Source organism: Tiliqua scincoides, chromosome 3 (assembly GCF_035046505.1).
Source record: "Tiliqua scincoides isolate rTilSci1 chromosome 3, rTilSci1.hap2, whole genome shotgun sequence".
Classification (NCBI taxonomy): Eukaryota; Metazoa; Chordata; class Lepidosauria; order Squamata; family Scincidae; genus Tiliqua; species Tiliqua scincoides.
In genome coordinates, this window is record NC_089823.1 from 81,647,035 (window position 1) to 81,672,234 (window position 25,200).

Here is a 25,200-nt window from a genome sequence, read left to right on the forward strand (position 1 = left end):
ATAATTGGCAGCAATCCCAATGATTAGCCATAGAAGAAAGCTCTTCTTTACACATGATCTTTCTTTGTAGACAGTAGACTCTTCGTGTTACCCATTATTTTAGGAATAATAATAATAATAATAATAATAATAATAATAATAATAATAAACTTTATTTATATCCCGCCCTTCTCCCCGAAAGGGACCCAGAGCGGCTTACAACATGTTAAACATATTGATAATTCCATCAAACATTCTTTCTTAACACTCTTAAGGAGTATATATCTTAATATATATACTCTCAATGGAGAAGCTGCCCTCCAGAGAGAGACAGCAAGAAAAGGGGGGGCAAGAATCCAAATTATCTTTATGTGGGTGTGGGTAGGACTTGAGCACTAAAGGTGTGGAGGCTTTATTTGGAAACAGTCCCCTTTCTGTAACCTTTGCCAATATCAAAAGATGCCATTGAAAGAAAGAATACAGTATTCCCCTTACTGGTCCTGGTTCTGTTTGCCAGTGACAGCTGTGTACTCTGCGCATAAGATGTGACAAAGGATTGCAGCCCAAAATTGCAATGCTTTAAGGAAAATCAGTTTTAAAACTGATTTATTTAAACCATATGGAGACTTTTAATGGACATGCTTGAAAAGAATTTACAGCTGACATATTGATTTGTTCTGAGGGGAAAAAATTATCTGATGGAAATGGATACAGAAAATGTAGCAGGAGGGAGACGATCATGAAGTTAGAATTTCAACAAGGGCCGGAAAACTAGAGAGAAACAAATGAGGGGAAAAAGGAGGCATATTAATAAATTAATTTAAATTTACTGCCAGCCACCATAAATCCCACTATACTTTTTCACAGCAGTTTCTGGAATATGGACTATAACTATTGCACAATGCAACATCATGAACTTTCATTAAGTTAGATTAATTAAAGCAGATCAAATACCCACACTTCTTTCTAATAAATAAAACAATTCAACTTAGTTTGCACATGTTTTAAATTTATGTGTATAGCAATGTAAAATGTGTCGTCATTGGATTTTATAGGCTCATCTTGTGGTAACTCTGCGGTTTTTCTGGCAATCCATTCAGCCCTGGTCTTTGGACAAAATTGCTTTTGCAATGTTTTTGTAATGCAAATCCCATTTTCTTAGCAAGACCAATTCTGGTATTCTAGTTTTAGTCCGAAGTTCCAACAAACCACTCCTGCTTCCCCAAAGTTGTAATCCCAGACAGAAAACTCCAGTTGCCATTAACTAAAAAGTGGAGCTGGGCCATTTCCCGTTGTCCTCTGTGCTGCTTAACTTTGTGTAACCCAAACTTTGTGTAACTTTGTGTATGTTGGATCCAAGAATTTCCCATACCTCCTTATACTTGGTATCTGCCTTAAGGTTTAAGGCTACTTTAAGGCAAGGTTCATGCTAACCTGTATACACTCTTCCCTCTTTATGACTACTTTTGCTATACAGATTTTACCTTATTTATAGTACACAAACCCCTGCTAACTGGGTAAGAGACAAGTGGGCGCTCTTCTTTTATTTAGTGGGGGGAGAGTAACTAGCCCTTCTCACCCCAGCACTGTCTTTTCTAGTGGCTGTCTGCTGGTGTTTTTTTGCATCCTTTTAGATTGTGAGCCCTTTTGGGACAGGGAGCCATGAGTTGTTTGTTTGATTTTCTCTGTAAACCGCTTTGTGAACTTTTCGTTGAAAAGCGGTATATAAATACTGTTAATAATAATAATAATTTATTTTTCACCATTTTATATTGCCCTTCCTCCAAGGAACTCAGGGTGGTATATATGGTTCCTTCCTTCCTTTTGTCTTCACAACAACCCTGTGAGCTAGGTTAGGTTGAGAGATAGTGACTGATCTAAGGTCACCCAGAAATATTAAGACCATCTCTATCTATACCAAGATTTTCAATATAAGGTCTGGAATAGTCGGGGGGGGGGGGAAGGAACAAGTTTCTCACGGAGGCAAGGTCTACCTCATTTTACCCAGTGGATACACCTCCCGTTTATTTTTTGCTTTGGAGACCAAGAAGGGGACAAATTTACCTCTCATGCCCAAGAAGGAGTTTCAGGAGGTTGGACCAAATTTTGGATTTCTCCCCCTGGTAGGACAGAGGTCCAGAACACCTTCTTTCTTGGGTGTGGTCCTGCAGGCTTTAGGGGAAGCCTAGGCTAAGAAGCCTTTAGGACAGCGGTTCTCAAACTCTCTGGGAGTTTGAGGCTCTCTGAGGCTGGCGCTGGTCTCCTCTGACCCCTCGGGAGACTGCTGCAGGTGGGGGTGAGTGGAAGCGCACCCCTGCGCCCTGATCAGAGGCATGATCCGGGGATTGCGTCTCTGCCTTCTCCCCCTCCCTGCCCCTTAAGGCTTAAGGGCCCTGGCTTGCCTGCTCAGCACAGGTTAGGATTGCGCCCTTAGCCACACAACTTTTTCCTAATGCTATTCAGCAATTAGGGTGGATTTGGTGTGAACTCTGAAATGACTTTGGAATGAAGTAGAATATTTCCCATTGAAATAAATATAATAATTGTACTTGGTATCCAGATTTTCACTATGCCTGTTTTCAGGAATGGATTAGGTATGTATAGAAGGAAAGGTGTACAGGTGGACCTCAGTATCCGTGGGGTAGGGGTTTGTTGCAGATCGCCTGTGGATATCAAAACTTGCAGATAATGGAATCCCTGGATGGGGTCCAATAGGACCTCCAGCCGTGATTAGAGGTGCCTTCTGGTTGCATTTGGAGATGTTCTGAGGCCTCCCAGGGCCTCAGAAAGCCTTCTGGATACAACTGGAAGGTACTTCCTGTCATGTCCAGGAGGTCCAGTGAGGCCCTGCAGTGCAGCTTCAGAACCCACTCTGAGTCAAATCCGCTGGTTCTGAACCCGCAAAAGTGGGTCCATCTGTACTTGTCTTTTCTTTTATGTTATGATGATCATACTTGTCTGGAAACCTTATCCATAATCCCAGATTCATGGAAGCTATATTCTGAACATGCAGAGAGACACCTCAGCCTGTCTGAATTAGTATGCATTAATATCACTGCATGTATTGTATGTAGCCTTTGTTTTTCATTGTTAATTCATCTACTGAGCTTTTATTTTGAAAAGCATTCTGGAGAGACAATAATTTGTTGTTTTATTTAGGATCATAATGAGAATGCATTCCCTAATGCTTTTCAAAATATAATCTATGGGGGAGAAATCCCTGATACATTTGACTTCCTCTTCCTCTTCTTCCTGCTTTGCCTACTTTATTGGATAATAGTGACTTAAAGTAGCAGAGTAATTTTCTTGTCATATAAATTCAGCCTCCCCAAGTCTGATGAAGGCTCTTAAGGGACTGGCCTGAAGTTGTATGCCTTAATATTATACTATTTAATTCAGAATGTAAACCTAAAAATTATTGTTCCCAAATAGTCATCATTCATGTGATGAATGAAATTTAAATCAAGATAACTCATAGCAATAAAAAAGGCTCATATTATAAAGGAAAAAAAATTATAACACTGTGCAAAATGGCCCAAATGTCAAAACATTTTGGGTAGATGATCCTTCATGAAATAAAAAATGTAACGTGAAACAAAAAATCAAATCACCACCACAGGCAGTCCAGTCCTATGAAAATTGCCCCATGCCAGTGCAGTGGCATTGGCTTGGCTTGGCTTGTGCTGCATCCTGTGGGGGAATTTAGCAGGCAGAAAGGCTTCTCAAGGCAAGGGGGCATTTATTCCCTTGCCCTGGGATAAGTCCCAGCCTTTGCAATGGGTCTACTCGGGCCCATGCCAGCTAATAACTGCTAAAAGTCTGTGTTGACGAATCAGGTTTTGGAAGAGTGATGGGATGCAGTGTGTGCTGGCAGCACCAATTCACCCCCCTCCTGGGCCCAATCTAACCACCCCATCTCCGCTCTCCTTCTGCACCATACCTCTCCCACCTCACCCTCTCCCTGCTTCTGCACTGTCCGGCAGGAACTTACCACATCTGGCACACCCTTACTGTTCTGCTGGCACCGGCGGGTCAGTGCGCCAAACTGCTATGATGTTGCAAAGTGCTTTACAACACTTTTGCAATGGCTTGCACCAGCACAGCATACACTCTGCCAGTGCAGAAGCTGACTAGGATTGTGCCCTTTATTCTCTCAAACACAAATCAGAAAGAAAAATATAGGGTATGATCTAGTCCAGCATTTCTCAGCATTTATCTCCCACTGTACCACTTTGCACGATCCACCTATTGGAAGTACCATCGGACGTAATTGGTGATGATGTCATTGCCAGTTACGTCTGGGTTGGGAGGCCAGATGTGATGTGATAAACGCCAGTAAGAGGCTCAGGGTGGACAGGTGGGTTTTTAAGAGTGCGTGAAAAGAGCAAGCTTTGGAGCGCTGCCACCAAGCTTGTCACATCACATTGCTTGTCTTGCTGCCAGGCAGCAGATGTCCAGGGGTTCCTCATGTACCACCAGGCACCACCTTGTACCATTGGTAGTACCCATACCACTGGTTGAGATATACTGATCTAGTCAGTTCACATGAGAATATGAGGGCAAAGGTACAGCTCTTTGCATTGGGTTGATATGTTGGAAACCAGTGAAGGAAGAGGAAGTAGAAAGTAAGTAAAAAGAACATAAGAACAGTCCCACTGGATCAGGCCATAGGCCCATCTCATCCAGTTTCCTGTATCTCACAGTGGCCCACCAAATGCCACAGGGAACACACAAGACAACAAGAGACACGCATCCCAGTGCCATCCCTAGCACCTGACATTCTGAGGTAACCCTAAATTCAGGAGGTTGCACACAGATATCATGGCTTGTAACCCGTGATGGACTTTTCCTTCAGAAATTTGCCCAATCCTCTTTTAAAGGCATCTAGGCCAGATGCCATCACCACATCCTGTGGCAAGGAGTTCTATAGACCAACTACATGCTGAGTAAAGAAATATTTTCTTTTGTCTGTCCTAACTCTCCCAACACTCAATTTTAGTGGATGTCCCCTGGTTATGGAGTTATGTGAGAGGGAAGAGAGTGTCCCTCTATCCACTCTACCCATCCCCTGCATAATTTTGTATGTTTCAATCATGTCCCCCCTCAAGCGCCTCTTTTCTAGGCTGAAGAGGCCCAAACGCTGTAACCTTTCCTCAGAAGGAAGGTAATCATTTTGGTTGCTCTCTTTTGCACCTTTTCCATTTCTTTTTGGGATGTGGCTACTAGAACTGGAACTACTACTAGAACTACTAGAACTACTAGAACTACTAGAACTAGAACTAGAACTACTAGAACTACTTCTAGAACTACTAGAAAATTGCCCCTCTGAAGTCTGCCACAGGCGAGGTCATCCAGGATCGGGCGCAGCAGATGGAACGCTGGGTGCAGCACTACTCTGAGCTATATTCCAGAGAAAATGTAGTCACCGAAGAAGCACTGAACAACATTGAGTGCCTGCCTGTGCTGGAAGAGCTTGACAGTGAACCAACCCTAGAAGAACTTCACGTGGCCCTGGACTCCCTTGCCTTTGGCAAGGCACCTGGAAAAGACAGCATCCCTGCTGAAGTCCTAAAATGCTGCAAAGAGATCATCGTCACTGAGCTGCATGAAATCCTCTGTCTCTGCTGGAGAGAAGGTGGAGTACCTCAAGACATGAGGGATGCAAACATCATCACGCTGTACAAGAACAAAGGTGACAGGGGTGACTGCAACAACTACCGCGGCATCTCTCTCCTTAGCGTTGTAGGAAAGCTGTTTGCCCGAGTTGTACTAAAGAGGCTCCAGGTACTTGCAGAGAGCGTCTATCCAGATTCGCAGTGTGGATTCCGAGCCAACAGGTCCACCACTGATATGGTATTCTCCCTTAGACAACTGCAGGAGAAATGCAGGGAACAACGACAGCCACTCTTTATAGCCTTCATAGATCTCACAAAGGCTTTCGACCTGGTCAGCAGAGACGGCCTCTTCAAGATTCTCCCCAAGATTGGATGTCCACCCAGGCTCCTCAGCATCATCAGATCCTTCCACAAGGACATGAAGGGCACTGTTGTCTTCGATGGCTCCACATCAGACCCTTTTGACATCCGAAGCGGAGTGAAGCAGGGCTGTGTTCTTGCACCAACCTTGTTTGGGATTTTCTTCGCTGTCCTGCTGAAGCAGGCCTTTGGAACTGCAACAGAAGGCATCTATCTCCGGACCAGATCAGACGGAAAGCTCTTCAACCTCTCCAGACTGAGAGCAAAATCCAAAGTCCAGCTGAAATGTCTGCGTGACTTCCTCTTTGCCGACGATGCAGCTGTCACTACCCACTCTGCCAAAGATCTCCAGCAGCTCATGGATCGTTTTAGCAAGGCCTGCCAAGATTTTGGACTGACAATCAGCCTGAAGAAAACACAGGTCATGGTTCAGGATGTGGACTCACCTCCCTGCATTACAATCTCTGAGCATGAACTGGAGGTTGTCCATGACTTTGTGTACCTTGGCTCAACGATCTCCGACACTCATTCTCTCGATGCCGAGCTAAACAGGCGCATCGGTAAAGCAGCTACCACGTTTTCCAGACTCACAAAGAGAGTCTGGTCCAACAAGAAGCTGACGGAACATACCAAGATCCAGGTCTACAGAGCTTGCGTCCTGAGTACACTTCTGTACTGCAGCGAGTCATGGACTCTTCGCCCACAACAGGAGAGGAAACTGAGCGCTTTCCACATGCGCTGCCTCCGACGCATCCTCGGCATCACCTGGCAGGACAAAGTTCCAAACAACACAGTCCTGGAACGTGCTGGAATCCCTAGCATGTATTCACTGCTGAAACAGAGACGCCTGCGTTGGCTTGGTCATGTCGTGAGAATGGATGATGGCCGGATCCCAAAGGATCTCCTCTATGGAGAACTCGTGCAAGGAAAGCGCCCTACAGGTAGACCACAGCTGCGATACAAGGACATCTGCAAGAGGGATCTGAAGGCCTTAGGGATGGACCTCAACAAGTGGGAAACCCTGGCCTCTGAGCGGCCCGCTTGGAGGCAGGCTGTGCAGCATGGCCTTTCCCAGTTTGAAGAGACACTTTGCCAACAGTCTGAGGCTAAGAGGCAAAGAAGGAAGGCCCATAGCCAGGGAGACAGACCAGGGACAGACTGCACTTGCTCCCGGTGTGGAAGGGATTGTCACTCCCGGATTGGCCTTTTCAGCCACACTAGACGCTGTGCCAGAACCACCTTTCAGAGCGCGATACCATAGTCTTTCGAGACTGAAGGTTGCCAATACAAAAAATACTAGAACTGGACACAAAACTCCAGGTGTGGCCTTACCATTGATTTGTACAATGGCATTGTAATATTAGCCACCTTATTCTCAATGCCTTTTCTAATGACCCCAAGTTTGGAATTAGCCTTCTTCACTGCTGCCGCACATTGGGTTGACACTGTCATCTTAGGTGAAAGCCATTTGGGCCTGGTGACTTATTGAACTTTAATTTGTAAATTAGGTCTGAAACATCTTCTCTTTTAACCTCTATTCAATTTAATTCCTTGGTCAGGACGGGCCGTTTGGGCAGATGAGTATCTGCCTGGGGTATTCTGCTATGAAAACAGATGCAGATGGGCGAGGAGGGAGACTGGGTCACCACAAAGAACATCTAAATTCCAACATTAAATTTAATAATAAACATACCCATGATTAACACTGCCCAGGATTTTATCTTTTTGAAAAAAAAAAAATACTAGTACTGTTCATGGTTATAATTGCAAAGTGTATCCTCTTATTCTTATTGCGATACTATTTTTTTAACATCCAACATGGACTTTGGGACTGCAGGTAAGTAGTTGCAGGGTGGGACCTGGGGCAGGGGGAATGGCCCAGTTTTGGTTCCCACCAGTGGGTCGCAACCTACCACATTGGGAACCACTGCTCTGCAGAATACTGGCAAGAGAACAGCTCCCTGCCGTAAGCTTCGTACAGTCTAAAATTTGCCCAAGAGTTGCAAGCAACTGAGGGAAGGGGGACGAGGGAAAAACATGCAATCTAGATTTGTGAAATAACAATTAGTGTGAATATGTGTGTGTTCATTCCCACCGGCAGGGGGAGCAGTTACCTATTTGTGTACCTATTTAAATTTGTGTCCAATTTAAAGACTTTTGGGTTCCTCCCTTCTACATTCATTAAACTTCTTATTAGCTTCTTTTCCTGCCTTGTTTTATGTCTCTCTCCCTAAGTGGCACAGATCTGAGGAGATCCATTACGGGTCGAGAGGCTTATGCAGGAGTAAAGGGATTTAAATCCCCTCTCCCTGTTGAAGCCTCCCAATTCCTCTCCCCTCGCTGGATACAGAATGTTCATTTTTGGTATGGCTGCACCAGTAAGCGGGGGGGGGGGGAGAGGATAGGATTGGGCTCTCAGTCACCTTCATATGTAGAGAAATGTTTAAATATTAATCTGAGCTGGAGTTCCCTGAGAGTGTTGATACCTGTTAAGGACCCAGAATGGTACTTGACATCTGAATTTCTTCTATTATGTGTTACTTGACCCTTGTTTATAGCACTTCCCAACTAATGAGAATGGCAAGTATATATGATACTGTGTTTTCTTTGCACCAAGTTGGGAGTGATTTGACAAGACTTTGGGCAACATGGGATAAAGCTTACAAGGATGCTCAAGGCTTATATTTTTATAAATGAAGCAACATTTATATATTTCAATGTATCAATTTGCAAATTAGTTGTATTACAGATTCTGAATGTACAATAAAATCTCATTTGCCCCTGAGCTGTTACATTATCTAAGCACTCTGGATGATGATCCTTCAGTGGAGATTTATATTGCTTATGGAAAATGGGATTTATTATTGCTAATAAAGGGTTATTAGCACAACCTACTAAGAGCAGTGTCATTTAATGTCCCCAGTGCTGTTTTATCTTTTCTACAGAACTTGCATGTGAAATGTGCTTTGCATTCAGTGGCTTCTTGGAATACTACAAAAATATATGCTGCAAGTTACTTTGCAACTCAATCTTGGATATGGTTGGCAACCTTCAGTCTTGAAAGACTATGGTATAAGCCTACAGCACCCAGTATTCCCAGGCAGTCTCCCATCCAAGTACTAACCAGGCCTGACCCTGCTTAGCTTCTAAGATGAGATCAGGCATATGCAGGGTAACAGTTGCTGCTGTACATCCCATTGGTTTCAGTGGATCATGCCCATATGAAAGCATGCTTAAGACTGCAGACATGCAAACACACACTAATTACTTCATCTTGGTATGCATTTTAAAAAATTGTATCTGCATGTGTCTTAAGCAGTCTTAAGCAAGGGAGTAACAGCCCAATCCTGAGCTGCCTGGTGTGTGGGGCTGCCACCATGCCAAAATGGCTGCTGTGGCATCCTCAGCTCACCAGATAGCTGGCAGCAGCTCCTCAGGAGCAGGAGACATGTGTCCCCTTCCCCTGAGTAAGGGAAGCAGCCCTGCAATGGGGCTATTTGACTCTGTGTTGGCTATTAAGGATGCCTTGTGTTGGGCCACATGGGATTTATTATTGCCAATAAATGCTTATTAGCACAATCTAATAAAAGCAGTGTCATTTACTACCTTATGGCACGTTTGTGACTGTATGTGCCAGCATTGAGCTGGTGCGTGCTGCTCTGGATTGGGCCCTAAATCCCTTTTAATGAACTGAATGAAAATAAATAGGACTGTTGCTGTGCAACAGGTTCACTGAGATTCTCCAAGTCCATGGACCAAATGGTCCATTGCACTGTGTGTGTGTGTGTGTGTGTGTGTGTGTGTGTGTGTGTGTGTATATATATATATATATATATATATATATATATATATATATATAACCAATAAATTAGCTCTTGGCTGATTTATTTAAATGCACGCCTCAGTATATTCTGAAGGTCATTTTAAATAAACACAGAAAATGATCAGCATGCTAAAAGTATAAAGATACAAATGCTTGCTCAAGTAACAATGTCTTCCATAGCTTTAGAAAACTGTGCAGAGTGCCTTTCCATGTGCCCTTGCCATATGTAGCCCCACAGAGATTATTAAAAATTATTGTGACAAAGAATATTTATATACTGCTTTTTACCCCAAAATAGTTCACAAAGCAGTTTACTAGAGATGTTTTGTAACTGGCTCATGAAGATTATGAGAGTAGGAAGTAGGTGTTAAAAAGTCTAGGTCAGGGGTTCTCAAAATTTTTAGAGGCCCTAGAGGCTGCTGCCTGATTTATAAATTGCCAAGGGGTGTGATGTGGCCACAATGGTGATTGGGCAGCAGTGCTCCTCCCTAAGTAGCAGTTTTGTTTAACTCTTGTTGCACATAGCCTAAATCTGCCCTGTCAATTTCTCAACCCACCAAAAATTGGATCATGATCCACTGGTAGGTCCTGGATCTACCGTTTGAGAACCGCTGGCCTAGGTTGTTCTAAAAGTGGGGTCTTAAATTGTGTCAGGAGAGCTACAGGAAATCAGAGCTGATTCTGGAACTTCATGGTAATAAGGATTGCGTCATTCTCATTGTATTTTATTATTAAAAACACTTGGCACTGTACAACTGTACTTAAAATCACCAAGTACTGCCCACTGATTTATAGTCTAAAAACTTTTTCAAGGTCTTGTGTAAATCAGTGTGGCAGTAAGGGAATTAATAAAGTACTTTTCAACCCAGTATACTGTATACTCTCAGCCCAATCATATAGGGCTGTATCACTGGCAGAACTAGTGTTCCACCAGTGGCAACTACCTTATGGCAGTCACAAAGGGTACTATGCATACTGCTGGAGTGTGATTGGGAAAAAATCAGCTGCCCCATAGATGGCAGTGGTTCTGTTAGGACCCACCAACCAAGATACATTGGTAGGGGAGGCAAGATGGGATGGAGGGAAGATGGAATGGGGCAGCGATGGGGGCAGGGGAGAGGAGAATGGGGTGATGATGGGGTGGGGAAAAAGTGGATCTGGTTTAGGATGGAGGCGGGCTCAGTGGCAACTGCCAAATTCTATTTCCCTTCCTGATTTGATCCCACAGTTCATGTCCATGTGTAAACTGTGCCAAAAATTTTGCTAGCACAGGTCTGAGCCTTCTCAGACTTACCCATGAGTAAAGGGACAAATCCCTTACCCCTGCGATTTTCAAACTCTCAGAGAGTTTGAAAACCACAGTAAGTCCTTGCAGAGGAGGGGAGGGAGGCTGCGGAGGCGGGGGGAAGGCAGCGACGCGATCCCCAGGATTGTGTCACTCAGGGGGCTGCAGGGGCTGGGAGGCACTCACCAGTCCCTGCAGCAGCCTTCCCAGGGTGCAGGGAGCCCTGCGCCAGCATCTGCAGGACTCCCCAGCCTGCAGAAAGTGAAAGTGGAGCGATTGTGCTCCATTTCCGGTTTTGCGGAAATGGAGCACGATCGCTCCACGTTCACTTCTGAAGTCATGGGGAGTCCTGCAGACGCTCACACAGGGCTCCCCGCACCCCTGACAGGCTGCTGCAGGGACTGGTGAGTGCATCCCAGTCCCTGCAGACCCCCTTAGCGACACGATCCTAGGGATTACGTCACTGCCTCCTCCCTCCGCCCCTTAAGGGGGTAGAGGAAAGGGCCTTCAGGCTGGGGTGTTGCAACACCCCAGTTTGAATACCACTGCCTTTCCCAGAGCAGAACTCCCAAACTGCATCTCCTACAGGATGCAGTGCAAGCCGTTTTGGCTCACCTGCATCAGCAGGATTGAAGCACAGGATTAGGCTATGTATAAACGGGGGCTTATTTCAATGATGCCGTGAGGAGGAAGCAGGGGGTGGCAGCATAATAGCCATGGATGAAATGAAAAGAGAGATCTGATGCACACGCATCCAGTTTCAGCCCCTAACCTCTTGACAGTTGAGACAGCATGCCAAATGCTACCCTCCCTTACCCAATGGATAGGCCAGCCTCTGCTTATTCCATTCTCCTACATTCTAGTTCAGCACTTTTCTTCTCTGAGCATCTGTCCCCTTTTTCCCATCGAAGCAGTGGAAGAAGGAGGAGGAGTACTGGAGAGGAGTAGGTGGACCAAGATACACACCCGCCCCAATCTGCTGCCCGATGCAATGGCTTTAATTAGCCACATGGATGGGCCAACCCTGAACCCATCTTCTACTCACAACTCAATCAAACATAACTCCTCCAGTTGCAATGCAGCCATGCCAACAGGCCATGCACCGCATCCGGGGGGGGGGCGGATTCTGGCAGTCTTTTTGAGGTAATGGTTACTAATAGAAAAAAATGCAAATACCTCAATCTTGCCTGCATTTTTTCTGGATGATGAATTCTGAACATATTTCTGGCTTTGTTATGTTGGGTATTGTTTCATTTAATTGTACTGCAGATAGCTCCATTTTCAGATTATCTGAAATCTTTTCAGTGCAATTGATTTTCAACTATGAATTTTGAATTTTTAAATGAATGCTAAAGTTTTACTTACTTAAGTTTGCATTGTAGCATATCACTCTCAGCCAGGGAGATTATAACAGGCCATTCTTAGTGGGCTTGGTTAGTAGGTTTGGGAACTAGGCAGATGCAAAGAAGAGATGGCAGAATCTTGAACATTAAAAATCTTTTTGGTGCCAAATAAAAAAGAACGGTGAGCATTTGTCTAAGACTTAGCATTTGTCTGTGCAGGATGTTACTGTCTTCTCTTGTTCTAAGGTCCCAGTCCTATCCAACTTTCCAGCACTGGTGCCAACTGTGCCAACAGGTCCTGAAATACATCCTGCAGTGGAAGAACAGTCATGGAGGCCTCCCCATTGCATGGGAACATTTGTTCTCTTTCCTCAGGACTGCATTGCGGCTGCATTGGATATACACACACGCGCAAGGGGCCCCCGTATCTGTGGATCCCGTACCCATGATTTCAGTTTACTGTGGATCAGGTTTGTGGGCCCCTGCATGTGACCCCCTCCAGGGGAACTCTACTCACCTTTGGAGAGTGGGGGTATCCCCTGTTATCCGTGGTTTTACTTAACCGTAGGGGTTCTGTTTCAGAATTCAGGGCACGCCTGTGTGTGTGTGTGTGTGTGTGCAACAGGACTACTTTTTCTTGGAACAGATTTGAGAGTGGAAATAGGTACCTGAGATTTTTAAACTAACAAGTTCATTTGTAGAAATGCACTTTTTCCCCTTATATAGCCTTTGGCAGAAAAGAATTTTTTTAATACTCTTTCCTCCACTAAATGCAACTTAAATAATCAAGAGAATTGCTGTAAATTGCTTGCATTATGTTAGCTGTTTCCTCTGCCTATGATCTGTAATTATTTAAAACTTATTTCCAGCAGCAAAATGAGTCAAGCCAGTACCCTAGGCTAAAATAATCAGTTGCTTGGGCAACCCTCAAAGAGTCTGATGTCCTTTAATGTTGAGTTATGTTGGAATCACTTCCAATGCAAATTATCTCCTCTGCTCTTCTTAGAGACAAGGATGTTTGGTAACCACTTACAACTGCTATTAAACATTTAGAGTTATTACCTTAAGTTGCTTTGCCTTGTTCTTTCTTGTGAATCCAAAAACACAGAAGGGAGTCAGTGCTATGCAAATCAGGTGTTATAGGCACATTGGATAAGAATCAAAGGGGGCTTAATTGGGAGCAAGCAAAACAGAAAAAATATATTCTCCTTGGGCATGCCAGCTTCCCTTCCCCCACCCCCAATTACTTTTTCCTGCCTTTTTTTTTTTTTTTTTACATGAACCAGCTCACGCGTTGCAGCATGCTTCATATTTTTATAACTTAAACCTAAGAACATTTGCTGGAGCACAGATTTTTGCTGACTCTCTGCAGAGGAAGAATTTCACTCCCATTGGAGAATACACAGAAGCATGATTCAGGGCCTGATCTTGAACAGTGCCATAAGGCACGTTTGCAAGCCGTTACCATGGGACCATCGCAGGAGCTAGCCCATGCTGCAGTAACTGTTACCCTGCACATACCCGATCTCGTCTGATCTCGGAAGCTAAGCAGAGTCAGGCCTGGTTAGTAGTTGGATGGGAGACTGCCTGGGAATACCGGGTGCTGTAGGCTTATACCATAGTCTTTCTAGACTGAAGGTTGCCAACCAACCAAGCCCTTACCCTGGGCCCATCGCAGGAGCTAGCCCAGCATGAGCCCATGCTGAACCAGCTTCGGCACTGGGCTCGCATTCTGCCACCCGGCAGTCGCCTGGACTGTCATGGAGTGAGGGTGGGGGGAGGCAGGGAAAGGTGGGGAGAGGGCGGGGAGGCAACATGGCAGGTAAGGGAGAGGGGCAGGAGGGGGCGAGACCAGTGAGGCTCGGCTCCACTGGATCCTAAGCGCCGTGTGGGATCATACACTCTGACATGGGATTCTGATTCTGCACCGGTTCATGAGCCGCCACAGAATCAAGTAGTCCCATTGTGGGGTTACTTCCCTTACTCAGGGGAAAGGGACAGAAGTAGTCTTCTCCTGAGGAGGTGGTGGAGGTGGTGGCTGCCTGGGGTGTGTTGGATGCTGCAGCAACCCTGCACTCCGGGCAGCTCAGGATTGGGTTGCCTGTGAGAGTCACACTGTGTTTATTCACGAACAAATATTGGGAATGGATGAGTTTGCTGAATGATACAGTACAGTCATGTTGGAAGTTTTCTCTCTGATTTCCATTCTGGTGCTCCAGTCCAAAAGACAAGCAAGGCACAGAGAGACAGGTTTTAGAGCAGCAGCCTGATGAACCAGATTCATTGCTCTGTGCCAGGTGTCAGATTCAATTCCATTCTGACAGTTTAGTATAAGTGATTAGATGAATACTGATTAGTATTCTTAGTAATTACTAAGTTAGTAATTAAGTTACTAAGTACTAAGTTACTAAGTTAGTCATTACTGATTAGTAATACTTAGATTAGATACTGTACTACCAGCATACTCTGCAAACAAGATGGGTCATACTTTGTGCCACATATATCTTTTCCATGCACAACTCCTGATAATTTTTTTGGGGGGGAGGGGGGATTACAGTCTTCTTTTCCATTCCTTTCTATGCCACCTATTTCGATTGTATCCTGTGAGCATGTTCAGTTTGATCTTAGTTCTTATACAGCATGCAGTGTTTAGCTTTCTGATAAATGTTGTTACATTAGATAAGTCGTTATTTGATGACCAAACTAGGCATGTCATTGGAGGTCTATGATTCAGATCTTCCTTTGTTAATTAATAGCAACTGTGGGAGCGTGGACCCCATTTGAGCAGGACCATGGCACTGCGGGGGGAGTTAATGATTTTTGCTGTGCATCATTTTTCTAAATAAAATTTCACGCCCCCCCCCCACCTACCAAATTGCTGTCTGTCTTACAGGGGGAAATTTCCAGGTGTTTTCCTATAACAATAAACAAATTTTCCTTGAACAAATATGCCATTTCAGGGTGAGAACTTAATTGGGGAATCAGCCTGAAGAAAAAAAAGATCAAACATCCCTCCTTAGTATCCCACTCCCATTCTTATTCACATTCTCCCACTCTTGTTCAAGTGATCCCACAGACGCTATCAATTTTTTTAAAACCTCACAGGAGAATCTAATCACATATATTTGGGGTCACCTCTAATTTGGCCCTGAGGGTGATTATCTTAAATAACAAGTTGAATCTATTTATTTTGAAGTTATTGAGTGACTAGGAGTGGACCTGAACTCATTTTTCAGATATGGTTACCTTGGCAGCAGCTGAGACTTTCCCCTTCACCTCATTTCCCAGTTGTATCAGACTCTTCTGTGCTTCTTTTCTTTGCTCTGCCCCCAGGCAGAATTTACCAAGTAGTTTAAAAAAGGAAATGCCAGGCTGGTGGCCTGGAGGGAAATAGATTCAGAGGTTTGAATGGAGAATCTAGAAGAAAGCCAGCCTGTGAGCTGTTCAAAGGGCCGCTTTGTGGAATCATACTATTGGCTTCTTATGTCATCTGATTCCTGCTGGAGAGAAGCCTGCATGAAACCTTCCACCCATTTGCAGCAGGAATGCCACATTGCAATGGATATCAAGCCAGCAGTTCTTTTTCTTTGCTTGCTAGCTGCCTTGTGGTGTATGATGAACCCGAATACCAAATTCCTGATGTGACGCTATTATTATTATTATTATTATTATTATTATTATTATTATTATTATTATTATTAACAACAACAGTATTTATATACCACTTTTCAACAAAAGTTCACAAAGTGGTTTACAGAGAAAAATCAAATAACTAATGGCTCCCTGTCCCAAAAGGGCTCACAATCTAAAAGATGCAAAACACCAGCAGACAGTCACTAGAAAAGACACTGCTGGAGTGAGGAGGGCCAGTTACTCCCTCCTGCTAAATAAAAGAGGGGCACCCACTTGAAAAAGTGCCTCTTACCCAATTAGCAAGAGTTTACCCAACTAGCATCTTGTGATACACCTTTTGTGGATACATGGTAAGACTTGGAGAAAGCCATCTTGCCTGCCTGGAAGTGTGGCAGGATACACCAGGTAGCTATAACAAAGGAGGTGAACTACCTGTACTAAATTATATAGTACATTCTGCCCAAAACCTGAGCTATAGCCAGCTGCAAAGATGGGTAGCGCAATCAAGAATTCAGCTATGCTAGTTGGGAAAGGAAGGAAGGGCAAAAGTGTAGGTAAGCAATTTCCTCAGTGCATTTGCTCGTCATTGCCTTCCTGTGGTACCGTACTTCTTATGTAAAGGAAGCATGCAAACTGCTTATAGTGGTCAAAACTGAGTAGTACATTTGTACCATACTATTGGCTTTTCAACTTACAACCATCCAGAACAAGTTATGTGTTGGTAAACTTTATGGGTATGATGGCCAGGGTCCAATGAGCCATAAAACAAATTTGTACGAGGACTTTTTGTTCTAGAAGAACATCTGCCCACATCTGCAAACTGATTGGAACAGTGAGTTACAATCCTGTGCACAATTACCTGGGAATAAGCCAACTGAACTCCATATGTTTGACTTCTGAATAGACATGTAAAGGATTATGCTGTGGGAGGTGCACCAAACAAATCCTAAAATGATTCACCAGTGCAGCAGCTCCTATGCTGGTGAAAGTGTCACAAACATTCCATAAGGTATGTTGCTACACCCAGCGAGTTAGCAGTGCCAGCGGAGCAGCCTGCGCCACCCCACCAGCACTGTATCCAGGGGCCCGGCTTCTGAGGTAAGTAAGTATGCTGAGCAAGTATAAGTACGGTACTGAGCAACGCAGGGGCTGAGAGAGGGTGGCAGAAGGGCATTCTGGAGGTGGTCAGAGGGCATCTTTGGGCAGGGAAGAGCAGAATGGGAGGTGGGACAGGCCTGGGAGTGGGCAAGAATGGCAGAGCAGGCCTAACCCCCTTCCGAGGCCGGGCAGCCTTACATGGGCAGACTTTTCCCAGCTAAATAGCTGGGGATCCAAATAGCTCCATAGTAAGGCTGGGATCCAAATAGCTCCCACTAGGCTGTCCCTAGCTCTTTGTATTCACTCGCTCTTTGTATTCCAAACTGATATGTCTATAGTTAGCAGTCCTAATGGGGCCTGCAACTGACCCACAACAGATTTTGCTAAATGGGAAATTACTGTTAGCAAGGTCAGTACAAGCCAATATATACATCACATAGATTTATAAGATGTACTATGTACTATGTAAAATGTAAAATGACATAGGGTGCTATGTAAAATGACATAGGGAACAATTCAATGAACACTTCTGGTGGAATAAGGATAAATTCAATGTATTTAATTAGGGCATATTGATGTAAGTGGCCAATGAATGCGTTCTCTTAAGAAACATAAAATATTTAGATCCTATTTTAATACAAAATTTATGCTGGAAGCAGAATAGGAGATGCATAAAACCCCAGTGTTAATTGGTTTATGATGTTGTGAACTGAACTTGCAATGAATATATTAATGATTTTATTAAACAAGTTTGTTACGAGCTTATTCATTAATAAGTGAACATTTTAAAACCACAATGTTTATAGCTGTTGTAAAATTAATGGCAAAACTTTTAAAATCTGTGTTGTTGGAAGAAATTCAGAATGGTCACATGGGGTTCTCGCTGGAAACAGGGAACAAAATTTGCTCAAGAATCCTGCTTTGTTTGGAGGTTGATGACATCAACACATCTCCTTGTAACATCTCTTTGGTTAACATCTCCTCCCACACTTGTTGGAGAGGAAAAACAAGAGGAGACAAATGCAATCCCACCACTGGGATCAGGTGGCAAAGGAACATTTGTAGCTATACCGTTATCTCTACTTTCCATGGCTAAAATAGCTTTTTGAAGTGTTTTGTTTTTGTGTTGTTTGGGCCGAAATGAACAATCAGGCTGGCACATAGTTATGAAGTCACAACCTATATTATGAAGAGAGAGCCTCATCCATCAAACCGTCACCTCAGTGTTTCTGTACAGGGTCACAGGCAGACAAAGTAGCTTGTGTCAGGTTGAAATAGCACTTGTAAATGTTAGTGTGTTTGAAGCTGGTGGTTTGAAGTCTATTTATTTTACTTGAAAGGCTCCGAAGGCGGACTGCTGAGCAGAGGGACCAGAAGGGGGGCAGAAGGTGTCCTCATAAATTATTACTTGAAGACTAAACCATCGTCATTTATGATGTGGAATACGGCCATCTGCTTTTTAAGCCCTCTGATTTATTTTCATTCCCATTGCAGAAAGGAAGTACTTATAGTTAAATTTTAAAGAAACTAGTGGACATTTTTGACATTTAAAAAAACCATAATGATATGCTTGGTTTCTTTGGGCAAAAAAAAATAAAAAATACTGTTTATAAAAACTCAAGGGGATGGTTGTGAATGTCTTTGTCCCCCCTGAATGTTTACTTCAGACCATCACAGGGGGAAAAAAAAAAGTAATCAGCCTGGTGCATATTACTTTTGAGGTAAAAAACACATCCTTGCTCTCATGTGCTCTGAAAAACCTCCTGCCCTTTCTGCTCAGACTTAAAAGGGAATGAAAAATTTGCAGCCAGATAGCTTAGCCTCATTATCAGCTTTAGGAAGCCACTAATCAGGAATTAATGTCTAAGTTTGGGGGGCAGAAATGGAAATCCATTAACCGGGTAACTGAGAACTCCAGAAAAGTCTTTCGGGGTGTGCCATGAAACAGTAGCTGAGAGGTTGATGAATTGGGGGTTTTATGCCTTGTCATGAAGCATTATTAGCCTGGAATTTGGAACTGGGTGCCCAAATGTGTGTAGGCGACTTTGTTTGGATCTCCGCTCGGAGGATTAACATACTGTGATGCTTGAATGCCAACAGAATCTCTCCCTTCCCCCTTCACTCCCCCCAAGAGAATCCTTCTGCTGAAGTCGTTTGGTTTGTGTGCTGCTTTTCCCTGTGAGAGGATTAGGGAATAGGAGAATGGCTTTGTGAGGAGAGGGAGAGAGAGAGAGAGAGCTGGGAAGAAACTAAACACAGCCTACGAAAGACTGGCCTTTCATAGTTCTTTCAGTCCATTGAGACGAATCGGATGTGATACAGCAGCTGGGGGGTGTTGATTTTCTTTTCAGCCACATACTGTAAGAGAAGCTGGTAAGGTTATTTTTTTTCCCCCTTGTCCTACTGTTCTGTGATAGGATTGTAATTGCCTATATTGAGGAGATTCCTTCAGGAGGAAGGGGAGTTGGTAAATGATACTGGAGGACAGACGGCATTGTCTTTCTGTTCCCTTCTGCAGGGGCTTAGCACGTGAAGAGGCATTGTTGACAGTAAAGTGGGGAGGAGAGGAGAATTTTCACAGCAAAAAGTTATTTTTTTTTCCTTTGCGGCAGAGGAACTGTAAAGCGGGAGACAAAAAAAAATCTATTAAGTGCCTAATTGTTTAGATATGCTTCAACTTCTCAGAAGTATTTTGGGTGAGGGAGAGCCATTTCATCTAAACAGTAAGTTTGCAACATTCTTTCTTGATGTTATCAGATTTGTCACTTTCCTGGACTAATTCCAAATCTCCTGGGGTGTGCGTGAGAAACATATATTAGATTCCTATTTTTCACATGCCCCACAAAGACAACAGGGACGGCTGGTCCTAGCAACAAAAGCTAGGCAAGCAATTCAAGCTGAAATGTGAAAATGAGTTACCTTCTGAGGAGATGGGGGCAAAAAAGAAGAAGAGGTTAATTCAAAAAACAACACATTGGTATTTAATTTCTCTTAAAGAAATTGATGTATAGCCTATACGCATCATTAAGTGGAAAGTAGTAGTGATGGTTTAACTGGGTATCAAAACACACAGGTGTATTTGTAGCCTGAGGTCTAGATTTAGGCAGCTATTCAAAGCATACTTACTTGCAGTTCAGTGACACTGAAATCAGCGGACCTTACTTCAGAGTGAATAGACTTGGTTATGGGTATTTAGAAAGTAAGATATCATTTTTTTCTATTTTCTGTTTTTTCAGAATGGCAGTTTGTATTTTGTTTGTATTTTGTTTGTATTTTTCTTTTCATTTCACATGCTTGTGGGAACATTGAGCTTGAAATGAGAACCAGGAGAGAAATGATACACTCAACTTGGAAGCATTCCTGGGAAAAGTTACAAAAATCCTTGTGCCTCTCATGAATGGCAAAGACCTAACTGCAAACAAAAGTGTCCCTTGTGGTCAATCAGAAATCACAAATAAGGGAAGTGAGAAATGATTGACAACAGTTGAAGTGGTGATTGGCAGAGAACCACAACTTTCTTTGCCCTAACTTCTTATTTTTTCCAGTACTTTCTTTTTGAATTTTTCACTCTTTTTTTTTCAAGTGATGCTGTAGGATTCAGCTCCTATCATTTTAGTCAGATTGCAGATCTGAAACATATCTTGATGAGTATTTCTTATAAATAACTACTTTTTTCCTTATTTCTAATCATTGTCTGTTGTTGGAGCAAATTTAATAGTTCTGTTATTGTCTCCAGTCTTAGTGGAAGACTGAATGTTTTGATAGTCCTCTTCACATGCTTATCTAGGGCTTTTGGTGCCATTAACAGATAATGACTTGTTAGAGCAAAATTCTGCAAGTCTAGTTTCTCATGGAAACCTATTTATTGATAGAAGTAAATACAGTTAACCAAAGTAATGCATAAACTAGCTTAGGAAGCAGGCCATTACTGTGGGGGTGTTTTTGTTCAAAGAGAGAGAGCTAAGATTAGAAATGGTTGGCAACCTTCAGTTTCGAAAGACTATGGTATAAGCCTACAGCACCCAGTATTCCCAGGCAGTCTCCCATCCAAGTACTAACCAGGCCTTATCCTGCTTAGCTTTCGAGATCAGACAAGATTGGGCATGTGCATGGTAACAGTTGCTCCTAGCTGCTAACCAACCCTAGCAGAACTTCATGTGGCCCTGGACTCCCTCACCTCTGGCAAGGCACCTGGGAAAGACAGCATCCCTGCTGAAATCCTAAAGTGCTGCAAAGATATCATCACCACTGAGCTGCATGAAATCCTCTGCCTCTGCTGGAGAGAAGGTGGAGTACCACAGGACATGAGGGATGCAAACATCGTCACGCTGTACAAGAACAAAGGCGACAGGGGTGACTGCAATAACTACTGCAGCATCTCTCTCCTTACCGTTGTAGGAAAGCTGTTTACCTGAGCTGTACTAAAGAGGCTCCAGGTACTTGCAGAGAGCGTCTATCCAGAATCGCAGTGCGGATTCCGAGCCAACAGGTCCACCACCAATATGCTATTTTCCCTTAGACAGGAGAAATGCAGAGAACAACAACTCTCTTTATAGCCTTCATAGATCTCACGAAGGCTTCCGACCCGGTCAGCAGGGACAGCCAAGATTCTCCCCAAGATTGGATGTCCACCCAGGCTCCTCAGCATCATCAGGTCTTTCCACAAGGACATGAAGGGCACTGTAGTCTTTGATGGCTCCACATCAGACCCCTTTGACATTCGAAGTGGAGTGAAGCAGGGCTGTGTTCTTGTGCCAACCTTGTTTGGGATTTTTTTCGCTGTCCTGCTGAAGCAGGCCTTTGGAACTGCAACAGAAGGCATCTATCTCCAGACCAGATCAGAAGGAAAGCTCTTCAACCTCTCCAGACTAAGAGCAAAGTCCAAAGTCCAGCTGAAATGTCTGCGTGACTTCCTCTTTGCTGATGATGCAGCTGTCACCGCCCACTCTGCCAAAGATCTCCAGCAGCTCATGAACTGTTTTAGCAAGGCCTGCCAAGACTTTGGACTGACGATCAGCCTTAAGAAAACACAGGTCATGGTTCAGGATGTGGATTCACCTCCCTGCACTGCAATCTCTGTGCATGAGCTGGAGGTTGTCCATGACTCTGTGTACCTTGGCTCAACGATCTCTGACACTCTTTCTCTCGATACCGAGCTAAACAAATGCATCGGTAAAGCAGCTACCACATTTTCCAGACTCACAGAGTCTGGTCCAACAGGAAGCTGACGGAACATACCAAGATCCAAGTCTACAGAGCTTGCGTCTTGACTACACTTCTGTACTGCAGCGAGCCATGGACTCTTTGCTCACAACAGGAGAAGAAGCTGAACGCTTTCCACATGCGCTGCCTCCGACACATCTTCGGTATCACCTGGCAGGACAGAGTTCCAAACAACACAGTCCTGGAACGAGCTAGAATCCCCAGTGTGTATACACTGCTGAAACAGAGACGCCTGCATTGGCTTGGTCATGTCGTGAGAATGGGTGATGGTCTGATCCCAAAGGATCTCCTCTATGGAGAACTTCTGCAGGGAAAGCGCCCTACGGGTAGACCACAGCTGTGCTACAAGGATATCTGCAAGAGGGATCTGAAAGCCTTAGGAATGAACCTCAACAGATGGGAACCTCAACAGATGGGAAATCTTGGCTTCTGAGCATTCTGCTTGGAGGCAGGCTGTGCAGCATGGCCTTTCCCAGTTTGAAGAGACACTTTGCCAACAGACTGAGGCAAAGAAGGAAGGCCCAGAGCCAGGGAGACAGACCAGGGACACACTATACTTGCTCCCAGTGTGGAAGGGATTGTCACTCCCGAATTAGCCTTTTCAGCCACACTAGACGCTGTGACAGAACCACCATTCAGAGCACGATACCATAGTCTTTCGAGACTGAAGGTTGCCAACAACAATATTAGAAAAGTGGTTGTCATGGAGCCCTAAGGAGGGAAAGAGGATCTGGGTGAATATTAAGACTTGCAAGTCCTTTATTTCAGTACTTCAAGATATAGGATCAACTATAAGAGAATGTTTACATTTTCTCTCCACCACCACCATCCCACACGTCAGTAGCACAACTGGCAGCAGATTAGTAGTTAATTACATCACATTTATTTTATATCTTACATCCCAATCTTAATCTATCCTTCCACCAGTGCAGTGGCCGCTGCACTGCCTTAAGGTGTCACAAATGTGCTATAAAGCACATATGCAGTACCCAGTGAGTAGGCTGCACCAGCGGGAAGGCCAGCGTCATCCCACTGGTGCTGCATCCAGATGGAGCAGACAAACTACTGCTGGGGAGGAGCAGGGTATAACAGGGGCAGGCAGGGGTGTACCGGGTGGGGGAGGATGGGGAGTGAATCAGGCCTGGGAGGGGGGCAGGATTGGCAGTGCTGGCATATGCCAAATCATATTCCCTCTCCCAGGCCTGAAAGCCCAACACATGGCTTTTCGAACTTGCACCAGCAATTCTGCAGGTGCAGAACCAGGTAACCTCATTGCACAGGCTGTGGCTCTACGTGGAGTAAGGGAACAAATATTTGCTGCTCAAATCCCAGTGATGGATACGTTGTGGGCATTTGGCTCCGCTGCTCCAGTGCTTGTTTAGACTGGGCTTTTGTTTCTAGTCTGGTCCAGGAAGGGGGATAGGAGGGGGATAGAATATACAGTGCCACCAATTCCACCTCCTCCCAGGCCCAATTTTTCTGCCTCCATCTCTACCCTCCCCTGCCCCTTTACACCTTCCCCAACCCCTGTAATGCTCAGAGCAGCTCTTACCCCTGCTAACTGGTTAAGAGGCACTTTTTCAAGTGGGTGCTCCTCTTTTATTTAGCAGGGGGAGAGTAACTGGCCCACCTCACCCCAGCAGTGTCTGTTCTAGTGGCTGTCTGCTGGTATTCTTTTGCATCTTTTTAGATTGTGAGCCCTTTTGGGACAGGGAGCCATTAGATATTTGATTTTCTCTGTAAACCGCTTTGTGAACTTTTTGTTGAAAAGCGGTATATAAATACTGTTGTTGTTGTTGTTGTTGTTGTTACCTGCTCTAGTCCATGTTTCTTCCTCCACTGGTACAGGGGGGACAGCACAGACTTTCCTGCCAACACTCTTATCTTCTGCACTATCGCAACATGCTTTACAGCACATTTGCAAAGCAAATGCAGTTGCTGCACTGGTGCAAGAAGACAATAACCTTAGGCACAAGACAGTAATGCACTAGTGCAAGAAGACAATGTGTTGTTAATCTCTGAGTTAAGAAAAATATATCCACAATGGCATATATGAAGGAAGCTGCACTGTTCTAGAGGGGGGACAGATTACTCCCAGGTGTATTAAGCACATGCAACTGCAAGCAAGAAATAAAATTACTTACAGGGCAATCCTATGTATAACTATTCAGATGTAAATCCCATTGTGTTCAATGAGACATTCCCAGGAAAATGAGTATAGGACTGAAGCCTTGGATATTCAGGCTGCAATCCTATGCACACTTTCCTGGGAGCAAGTCCCACTGAACACAATGAGATTTACCTCTGAATAGAAATGCATTGGATTGTGCTGTCACATTCACAGGTAGAGTGCATTTTTTGTGACAGTGTTGGCCCACAGCTGACAGCGCAATCGTATCTTATGCTGGAACAGGCAGGCCAGGAGGTGCCCAAAGTGACTCAGCTGGAGATAAGAGAAAACTTTTCCCCTTACCCCCGGGTAAGCCATCAATGGGTCTCCTCGGATTTGTGCCACCTCCAGAGGTGACATAAGTCTGAGGAGAGCGGAGCGGCTTGCAGCTGCTCTGCACTGCTCGGGAATGGGGGTTGGAATGCGGCATAACTGCCAGGTCCCAGCCCTGCTTCCCGCTCCCCACCTGCCGGCCCCCGGGACCATCCTCCACTTGCCCTCCCCTGCCCCAGAACACCTCCTTTTCGCCTCATCCCCACCCTCCCCAAAGCCTTGCATTGGCCAAGCTCGGCTAACACAAGACTCCTCCGTGAAGTTGGCACAGAGGCTGGATTCAGCCTCCGTGGGCCAGTGTGTGTCCCTGTGCTGGCCCAGCCGACTCCCTAGAACAG

At 44.5% G+C, this 25,200-nt stretch overlaps 1 protein-coding gene and 1 pseudogene across 1 annotated transcript in view; both read left to right on the forward strand.

Moving 5' to 3' along the window:
• Positions 1-25,200, forward strand: part of MID1 (midline 1) — a 262,002-nt gene that overhangs the window by 58,284 nt on the left and 178,518 nt on the right. The window lies entirely within an intron of this gene.
• LOC136646192 (5S ribosomal RNA) lies at positions 13,898-14,017 on the forward strand (annotated as a pseudogene).